The sequence below is a fragment of the Pseudomyrmex gracilis genome, unplaced genomic scaffold, assembly GCF_002006095.1.
Source record: "Pseudomyrmex gracilis isolate BER0280 unplaced genomic scaffold, ASM200609v1 scaffold_238, whole genome shotgun sequence".
NCBI lineage: Eukaryota > Metazoa > Arthropoda > Insecta > Hymenoptera > Formicidae > Pseudomyrmex > Pseudomyrmex gracilis.
The window spans coordinates 189,747-199,712 of NW_018020822.1; the positions used below are offsets into that span (position 1 = coordinate 189,747).

At 47.9% G+C, this 9,966-nt stretch overlaps 1 protein-coding gene across 1 annotated transcript in view; it reads left to right on the forward strand.

Moving 5' to 3' along the window:
• Positions 1-5,518: 5,518 nt before the first annotated feature.
• The window catches only part of LOC109859105, a gene marked incomplete at its 3' end in the record, with an annotated part of 31,089 nt that continues 26,641 nt past the window's right edge, over positions 5,519-9,966 (forward strand). Inside the window, exon 1 of the mRNA XM_020437017.1 lies at positions 5,519-6,206. The remainder of the gene's footprint in view (positions 6,207-9,966) is intronic.

The following is a 9,966-nucleotide window of genomic DNA, read 5'->3' on the forward strand; positions in this document are numbered from 1 at the left end:
CGCGCGTTAACCCCCCTTCCCCATCGGAATGTGTCGCGCCAATTTTGCCGCGACCTCGGCTGACCGCAGCCAAGTAGAAACACGCGCGCGTGTGTATGTCGCGCGAGAAATTGTTTTCCAATCGTCGAAAGGTCAATATCGAAGCTTTTGACCTCTCGCGCGCGGTATCGAATCGCACATTTCGGAAATCGAAAAAAAAAAAAGTTTCTTGGAACAAACCGGAATTACAAACAAATCCTCGTGCGCGTGTGTTCGCTCAATAAGCCACAAAAAAAAAAAAAAAAAATCGTCAAACAAAACTTCAGAATTTGAATGACTCTCCGTCGGCGCATTTTTTGTTCTTTTTTCGCGCACGAGGTTTTCTTTTACACATCGCCGATCATTTGTTACGTAATTCGCGAGATCGTTCACCTCGTAAATTAAGGGTAAACGTCGTGCCTCACGTCGATCGACTCGAGGTCGATTACACCGAGTCGAGTGCCGATTATCCATTCGCCTACCAGTCGCGTAATCTCCCCTTCGATCGCTCGAAGCGCAGGATAAGTCTCGGCGATCTTTTTCGATTAAGTCTTGGTATAACCAGATTGCCGAATCGAAAAGAGTCCAAGGACTCTTACCCCGGGGAAGATTTTTTTTTTTGTTCCTTCTTCCCCCCTTTCGTGTCCCACGGCGTTTTTCACCACCGCGCGCTCGCTCGCGCCTCTCTGTGCTCGTCTGCTTCCTACCCCTTTGCCCTTTCTCTGGTCATGCGATCGTTCTCTTACGGGGGAGGGGGAGGGGCGGGGGATTTTCCAGACTGTAAATTGCAAAAGTTCTAACGGCGACTCTCTCTCGGTATCACGTCTCTCTAAGCTCAACCTTCCTTGTTTCTTCTTGTTTCAGATCCTGAGGCGGGTTGTAGGATCCGAGCCGGCGCGCTCTGAAGGTAAATTCTAGTTAATAATACAAGAGTAATCAAGATTGACCTCGAAAGGTGATAATCGCTTTAACGTAGATTGAATTTGGAAACTGCGCGCACCGGCTCCTTAACGAGAATTTGCAATTTTAAGCGAGCGCGCCGACTTCGACCGAAATGTAGCATATAATTATTCAATTATGTTATTCTCACAGTCAGAGAGAGAGAGAGAGAGAGACGCAATGGAAATTTATTCTACACGCGCGGGAGTGTTGCTTGACGCGTCTCGCCAATTGTTTTCAATTATTTTTCGTCGATCGCAATTAAATGAACTACAGTTCGATTCTCGTGGATACGGTGGATGAAATTTCCTTGACCAAGTGTTCTCGAAACTTTTCAATATTGTCGTCCGACTTTTGTGTTCCAAAGTTCGGTTTAGGGATCGCGGGACAATCGCGGCGAAGCCGCGCGGCTAATTTGAGGTTTGAAAAATTCGCGACCGTCGCGGAAAAAGCAGCAATGTTGTTTTTTCTCTCCAAACTCTCTCTCTCTCTCTCTCTCGTCTTTCCATCCCGTCCTGGCAAACGCTCCTCTTCGTGTAGTACTCGGGCGTATTTGAAATTTATCGAAGTAACAACAGGCAGCGCGATGGCACGGTGCATCTCCTCCTCCTCTTCTCTCGCGGCTCTCGAAAAGTTCGCCGTTCTTGTAAAGTGCTCGAAACAATTCCGACGCGAGCCGACGTCGACGGCGGCATCGCTTTTGTATCGAGAGTGCCGGGACAGCGAAAGTTTTTGCATTCCCTTGTCACGCGGCGCGATTTATCCCACGCTCGAAATATATATGCATTACAACATTTGCGTTTATCGTAAAAATATTCGCGGGAGAATTAAATTCGATGAAAATATTTCAGCTCGTTTTATCTGACGCGATAATTTTATGGCGGCAATTAAATTCACACTAATTATTTCAAATTTATTATTTCGTTTTCAATAATGATAACAGTGGTGTGTGTGTGTGTGTGTGTGTGTGTGTGTTACACGGATATTTATGTATATTTCCAACTTCAAAATTAAATTTGCATTTCTCTCGAAATAAACGCGGTCATGTACGTACATTTGATCTCTGTAAAGCTCGTAATTTTTATGCGAATCAATCCCATTCGAGAACGTTACTCCGCGAACACTCCGTTAGTTCTTTCGACGGTTTCATCGAAAGACCCGCCGCCGCGTTGATATTCGTACACGAGGCCAGACCGCCGCGAAATTTTTGGTCTGTTAGCTCCTTTGATCGCGAACCGCGGTTTTAATACTCTCCTTTTTTTTTGCACATGTACACAGAGACATATGTATTTTTTATAATTCTAATACACGCGTGTGCGCTTCAAACCGTCGTTGTACGTAGGTCCGAAATATTCGCGACAATTACGCGCACGCAATTAAGTCTCAAAAAAACCTTTATAAAAAAAAGACGCACGTCAAATTAAAGCCCGCATATCTTTTCATCAAAAGCGCCGAATATATATATATATATATGTAAGATCGCGACGTAAACGAAGCGCGAACGCGAAAGTAGAAATTAAATAGGCGCGCGCGCGCGCGCGGTCGTATAAAACTTTTTGAAGCGTTTGCCACGCCGGCGCGTAGGGCGCGGTGGCAACGTCACGCACTGTTGCCTAAACAGTGAAGACCTTCGGGGGAGGGAAAGATCCGCAAAATTACGTTTCTCTCTCTCCCTGACGTCGGGCTCCCCGCCGAGGATGAATAAATTAAGAAAGCTGCTATATACTCGGCTTTCGACCGGCTTGGAGTCTGGTGCGTGCTTAATTAAATTTAGCGCCGCACTTGGCGTGCGGGGGACTCGCGCGTTTACCGGCTCTCTCTCCCCTTCTCCTCCGACCCCGTTCTCCAAAGGCAGAGGCGGTTGAAGCCGGAGAAAATAATATACACTCAGCGGAGAAATTATGCAAATGTTTGTTTACTTCTCGCGTTTATACGTGTAGTCGCGCGCGGCGTGCGCGGCAGGTGTCAAAGTTATGAAAACATAAAAAGCGTATCTTTCTCTTTGTTCGTCGGCGCGAATCGCTCGAATGTAAAACCAGGGGAGCTTCATATTTCGACCCTTCGGCGCCCGATTCTCTTTTCGGTCGATGCGAATGTAGATACGATTGCAGAATGGCTATTCCCGGTCCCTTTTACCTTATATTACGCGGAGCGCGTATAAAACGCCACTCGGAGCAACGTTTCGGATGAGGAAAATACACAGGATAATACACAGCGGGAATACGCCGCGCGCGCGGAAACGCCTACGATCCTTTTTATCGCCGCGCAAACCTTCCGAAAGGAGAACAACAGTATTTTCTTTTATGGTTTACCGGCGGAGAGGAGGTTTACTCGAGGAGGTTGCTCGAATGTGATTTAATTCTAGCTGTTTAATCACGACCGATAATAACAGGAAGTTCTCTCTCCCGTAAAACCGAGCGTCATCATGTCAGAGACGGAATATATATTTTCTACCTCCCCCGTTCCTCCCTCTCTACGTCCCCGCGTCTAGTTAGTTTTAAAAGACAAACCTCAAGTCCTTCTATTCGGTGGCGGCCTAGGCAAACTGAACTCTGTAACAAGTTTTCTCGGTACCCAAATTGCCGTAAATTGAAATGAAGTTATCAACGATAGCGCCAAGTCATTTTAAAACCCCCGACCGTGACTTTGAAGCGGTTTCGAAATGATTGCGCATCGTGCGGTAATTGATGTTAAAGCGCGCGTATATATATATATATATATATAATAACAAATATATATATATATATATATATATATATGTTATTACCGAAATAGACCACTCGAAAGTTCTCTCATCCAGCACAACAGGATTTTTGTTTTCCCGGAGAAATTAATGCTCGAGTCGCAATTTCTTATTCATTACGTGACATTTCACTCTTCTTTCAGCATCTCGTAAACTTCAACCGCGCGCTTGTTATTTACGTCCGCGGCCAAATGTCAAATAATCTCCTCCGCAAAGAAATATCGCTCGTTCGCTCTCACGAGAGAGAGAGAGGACGGACCACACTTACGTTTCGCGTAACTACAACATTTCGTAGTTTATCCGCACGCAGCGCTCCACGTGCAGCGCTTTCCGCGAGACGTGCCTTTTTTTTTTTGTTGCGGGTAAGCAGGCGCGCCCTCGTGAAAGAAAGAGAGCGCCAGCATCAAGAAGCGTCTCATGAAAAAACAATCTTGTAAAATGTCAGGAAAGATGAACCGAAGTTGCAAAAGAAAAAAGCCACGAAAGAACCGACGATAAGGCGCGAAGGAGAGAGAGAAAGAGAGAGAGAGAGAGAGAGAAAAATTGCCTCGGGGTGCTGTCGCTAAATTTGTACGCTCCTGGATGCCGCCCTTCCGCCCGATCAATATTACGTTGGTGGGGCCGAGGCAGGACGGTCGGTCGCGAGAGACGATAGGGGGGTTGTAGAGCCGCGGAGGGTTAAACGAGGCGAGGGATGACGCGGGGCGCGCGTCATCGTGGTGGAAGCAACGGCGTCGGCGGACGCGGCGCGCGCGAGGAACAGCAGGGGGTTGCCGTCGCGCGAGGGTAGGAAGGCGCGCCCGTGGTGGGGGTTGTTTAGGTGGGGACGCTGGTGGAGAAGCTGAACGCTCTGTCATGGCGCCGCGCAGCATCGCCAGACAAGCGGCTCCTGGACGTACTACCTCGCGGCGCGTTACACGTTCTTCAGGGTTTCGCGATCGGCGGCGACGAGAGACCTGGTGAGACATCCGCGTGCGTTCGCGTCCGTCTTTCGTCGCGCTTAGTCGTTCGTTAGTCGCTCGACTCGGGTCGAGCGTGCGAGTGTTTGATCAGCGGCAATGTTCCACTCCTTGCTCTCTTTGCGGCTCTGCGTATTCTGACACTGGCTGCTGTCAATCATCGAAAAACGAATCTGCGAGACGCGAAGCCGCTCGTGATTTACGACAACATAAAACGTTGTGCGTCAAACGTCGTGCCGCAAGTGGTCTTTTTTTTTTTTTTCTCGCGAGTATCGAGACGTGTCGATCTTGATACGCGACCTGGACAGCGGGTGACGCGAGTGACATCAGTGTGATTCCACCACGATCTTCGTCGCGCGATCTACGTGAAAGTGCACCGCACACGCTCGGCGTTTCCGCTTTTGTATCTCGCTTTGTACCTTTGTCATCGATCGCGAAGGTCGTGGCTGAAGGTCGCGGGCTCCAAAGAGGATTTGTTTGATCGCGACATTTTATCTAAGCGTGTGCCCGCCGAAATTCACAGTGAGCTGATTTTGCACATCAGTCGCATTAGTTGTGCCTCGAAACGGAGTAGCAATATCCGCGCGCGCGGTGCGTCGGAAAAGCCGTGCGGACGACGCCGCCGCTGGTGCTGCACGCACCAGGTGAATCGATGCCGGGCGAGAGGAGGTCGTGATCGTCATCGTTTTTCCCAAACGTTACCCGATGCACGATGTCGCGACGCGACCAGACACGTGACTGAAGCGCAACGGCGGTGGGATTCTTCTGGTGAGGACCTTCGCGGGTCCTAACCGGAGAACCGACATCGAGGCGAAGATAGGCGGGGGTGGCCGCCGCGGGTGGATCGAGCTGGCAGCGGCCGGGTTTCGTCGGGACGCGTCACTAGGAATAACAATGTCCTAGCGAAGGCAGTACCACGTCTCTAGGCCGATCCCCCTCATCCTTGTTCCACTTCTCTTCCAGAAACCATCACATACATCCCCGTGTCGACCATCCCGATCACCATCGTACACCTACTACTACCCTACACCCATCGTCATCGCGTCCCACCGTTACACGCGCTGATACAGATTCGGCCGCGCGCATACACACACGTTGCATACGCACGTCCACGTCGGTGTGTGCCCGAAGAAGAGGAAAGAAGAAAGAGGAAGAGAAAGAGAGAGAGAGATAGAGAGAAAGAGAGAGAGAGAGAAAAAGGTACACACACATATATACACGCGCTTTCAACATCCCCGCTTCTTTCCTGCCTCCCTTTCTTCAGCGTCGATCCCGCGGTGAAAAACGCACGGCCGCACGATATCTGTACACACAGGAAGATACAAACACGCGCGCGGGCTGACTGCCGCCGAGAGAGGAAAGAGAGAGAGAGAGAGACAGAGAGAGAGAGAAAAATCAACGCGAGCCTAGTCCGAAACTAGCCAAGTCCAAAATCCTTAATCCCGTGGGGTGATCCTGGCCCCGCCCGTACGCGAAGGAACCACACCCCAGCGAGTGAGAGAAGAGGAGGAGGAATTCACAGGCTCTCCGGATTTTACAGGCTCCCGGTAAGCTCCCGGAATCAGCAGTCGATTCTTTTTCCGCGCCGTCTCCTCGCGAGTTTTTCACACGTTTTTCTTTTTCTCCTTGTTCTTTTCTTTCTTCGCTCTTGGCGAAGACGCGACTCCTGGAGTAACCTTGCGTCGCGACCGAGAGAGGGAAGGGCGGCTCGAGGAGAAGGGTGACCGTCGGCTTTCTCGACCTCGGCCTCCCGCCTGCACTCTCTCGCCCTTCCTCCTCTCATTTTGTCCGAGAGTCACCGTCTGGCCCGACGGTACACATGGCCTCGTTTTCCATGCTAGATGCAGATTGCAACGCTGTTGAGTCGCGCAGGTTAGGTCCGTCTGCGACACGAAGGGTGGACGAGAAGAGGGTAGAGAGAGCGGGACGAAGAGAGAGAGAGAGAGAGAGAGAGAGAGAGACATAGGGACAGATCGTGATATATCGCGCGTCCGACCCGATGAGGCCCGTGCGACCCAGCGGCTTGCGGGTAATTAGTACTAATTACGCGCGCATAGAAGTTGCCTGGCTGCACATGTCAATCCTCAGAGACGATCTCTGCGAAGCTCCGACCGGTATCATATCCTTCCTCTCTCTCTCTCTCTCTCTCTCTCTCTCTCTCTCTCTCTCTCTTTTTGAGCATCGCGCGATGCTCGAGTGATTGTCCCGCGAAGATATTAATTACTTGCGTCGTGAAATTAGCGACGTAACGTAAAACAAGGAGAACGAACAAAAAGCGATTGCTGTTTCGATTATCGTTGATACAAAAATGTTTTACAAACGAGTAACAAAATAAAACGAAGAACTAACGCGACAATTACATCTTGAAACTGCATCAAATCCGCACATTCTGTTTGATATGAATTGAAAAGTTTTCGCACATTACGAGATCGCAATATCTCTCGCTTCGCGAATCGACGCGCGTAACAGCAACGAAAAGCAAATAGTATTTACACAACGTATGCATTTTCCATAAAAAATGTTTTATTGCTCTTTTATAAGAGAACGTTGAAAAATCGTGTAATACAAACAGACGCTTCGAAAAACGCTCTTCGCTCAAATGAATTACGAGCACGGTAACAAATATTGACAGAACAGTTACGCTCCGACCGAAGGCGGATAAATTATTCTCTCTTTTTCCCTCCCCCCTCTCCCCCTCCCCCCAGTCGACTTTCTAATCATTTTTTTCGTGCCTGACTGACTAATTTTTATTGTTTTTTTTTTTTTTTTTTTTTTTTTTTAACATCGATTAAAATTCTCTCCGTATTGTTGCATTGCTCTCTCGAGAGGATCGGCGTTCTCGCACTTCATTTCCGAAAACACAAATCTCGATCGACGTCGTGAAATTCTCGTAGATTAGAAGATTCCGAGGAGTGCGGTCTACATCGGGTCGAAATCAACAAACGGCCGCGATTTTATAGCCGCTCTGTGATGTAACTGACCCGGGAAACGTTACGGGAGGACAGGTTTACGAGTCTAGGGTGCCCCGTGGAGCCAATCACGCGCGCGCGGAGGTAGGCTCGCCGGTCCGGAATACAATTTACAAACTCCGGGGGCTCACCGACTTGCCAATAATTTATGTGCCGCGTTCCCGATTTTTCTAGCCGCCCGGTTATTTACGGGTCCCATTAACTGCAGCCCTCCCGTCTCGAGGGCTATCGGACCGCGCGATTTAACTCCGTCGTACGTATCGCGCCATTGTTGCGCGTTTTTCCGATCACGTGACACAGAGCCCGGCTTTTTTACGACAGATTGAAAGGCGATAAGAAATGCTCGAATGCTTTTTGTAAACGTTTGCCATTTGTGAAAAAAAGTTCAGGTAAACAAAAACAAAACAAAAAAAAACGAAAGTTTAACGCGGAAAATAGGGATCCGTTAGATGAGGGGCCGCGAACTAATCGAGACAGATTGACTTTTCATCATACGAAAGATGACCGAGCATATCCGAGGCATATCTGAGGCAAAGTCGGAGAAGTTAATTTTCTGCCGATGTAAGCAGGTAAAGCTCGCGTCGCAAACGCGCCCGGAGAGAATCCCCCTTCCGAGACTCGTTAACTCTAGAAATGAGTCAGTGTGCGGAGGAGAAACGACCAGTTAGACGAACATTAGTCTTCGCTCGACAGCAGCAGCCCGTTCAGTCGGCCGAGGCAAAACCTAAGTAGAATTAAGTTAAGAGTCTAGAGTTGGGGCGCGAAAGAGCAAGCCGAAAGCTCGCGGAGAAAAGGAGACGACACGGATCGGAGAAGAGTTTGGCGATTTCTTGTAATTGAATCTGTGACCGGCCCTCGGCCCGATTATTGTTTCCGATCGTTTCGTTGGTCTTCTGCGCGCGGCTCTTATACGCGTTCCTTCAGGCACAATAATTTTTGCGGAGCACGTAATCGGAAAGTATCGGCAATTCGATGAGACGTGGCGTGTTTTCGAGAGAAAGAGAGAGAGAGAGAGAGAGAGAGAACGAAGAAATTACAGCGGCGGAGAAGACGACGATGACGAATCGTCGTTCGGCTGGTTTATTCAATTAATTACTAAAAGAAAGACTTTTTTCCGATATATAGAGCGACTCCGATACATCTGCGCCGCATTTATCGAAAACTTGATTTATCAGATATTATTTACGATGTTAAAGGAAAAAACAAACGCCACCGCCAACAGAAGCTTTATACTGACTTTTGCTGTAAAACAATTACAAATACAAAAATCTTTATTTTCCGTAAACCTTAAAAAGAACTTTAAAAAACATCTGCACTTTTGCAATAACACCTTCCGGCATTTACTTGTGTAGAACAAATTAACATTATGTAATAAATAAAAAGCAAGAGTGAAAAAAGAGATTAGAGTGGCTTATGGGGGGGAAAAAAAAAGAGATCGAGACCCATTAATCTCGCGGCTTCGAGAAAGACCAATGCGAAAAGTTCGATCCTCCTAACATCTTTGGGTTTTTTTCCCTAGTCGATTCCCTTTCTGCTGATCGCGCACACATGTGTGTCGGATGAAAGGTCAAATTGTATCGGGCCTTCGATAAGTATTATGCGCAAATTATTAAATATTATATGACAGCAACCGCACGGCGGTTCGGAATTAATCTTGTAGGTTCGGTGAAAGTGAGACTTGAGACTTGAGACTTGAAACTTGAAACTGACGATACTTGAAACACACAGACAATTGCAGAATGGCGTATGGGCGGATTTTTAGAGCCAGTAAAAACTCAAAAGCGCTCAACTTGGAAATAAAAGTGCAATATTGCGCATATGTGTTCGCGCAGACGCAAGCGCCGCTTTAGAGAAAACGCGCTTGTGTTACGGCACATATTCCACACACGCGCGAAACTAAGGTAGCTAAGTAAAACAATACGGGAGCTATACAAGGTGTTTCGTAGCGTTTGCTGTACTTCATTCTTTACCTACACCCTTTCACACTTACATATCGCAAGATAACCGCTTTTAAACCTTGTAGCAATCACTACGTATCCGCGATAAATGATCCGCGTTACTTGACGAATCGAAACTAAACTCGACGATGATGTTTCGTTAATGTTAAATAAATAAAAAACCGAAATCACACAACGCAATTAAACAGAAAGACACGAATTTGAGATTGAGCGCGAATTATTATCTCGCTCCTTCCATTTTTTTCTGATCTATGCGATGTAAAACCCGACGCGGCCCAAATATATACGCGGAGAGTCATCCTATACAGGGTGTTTCAGAACTATGGGATCAAACTTCTAGGGGTTATTCAGTGCAACAGTAGAAAACATTTGAGTATAGG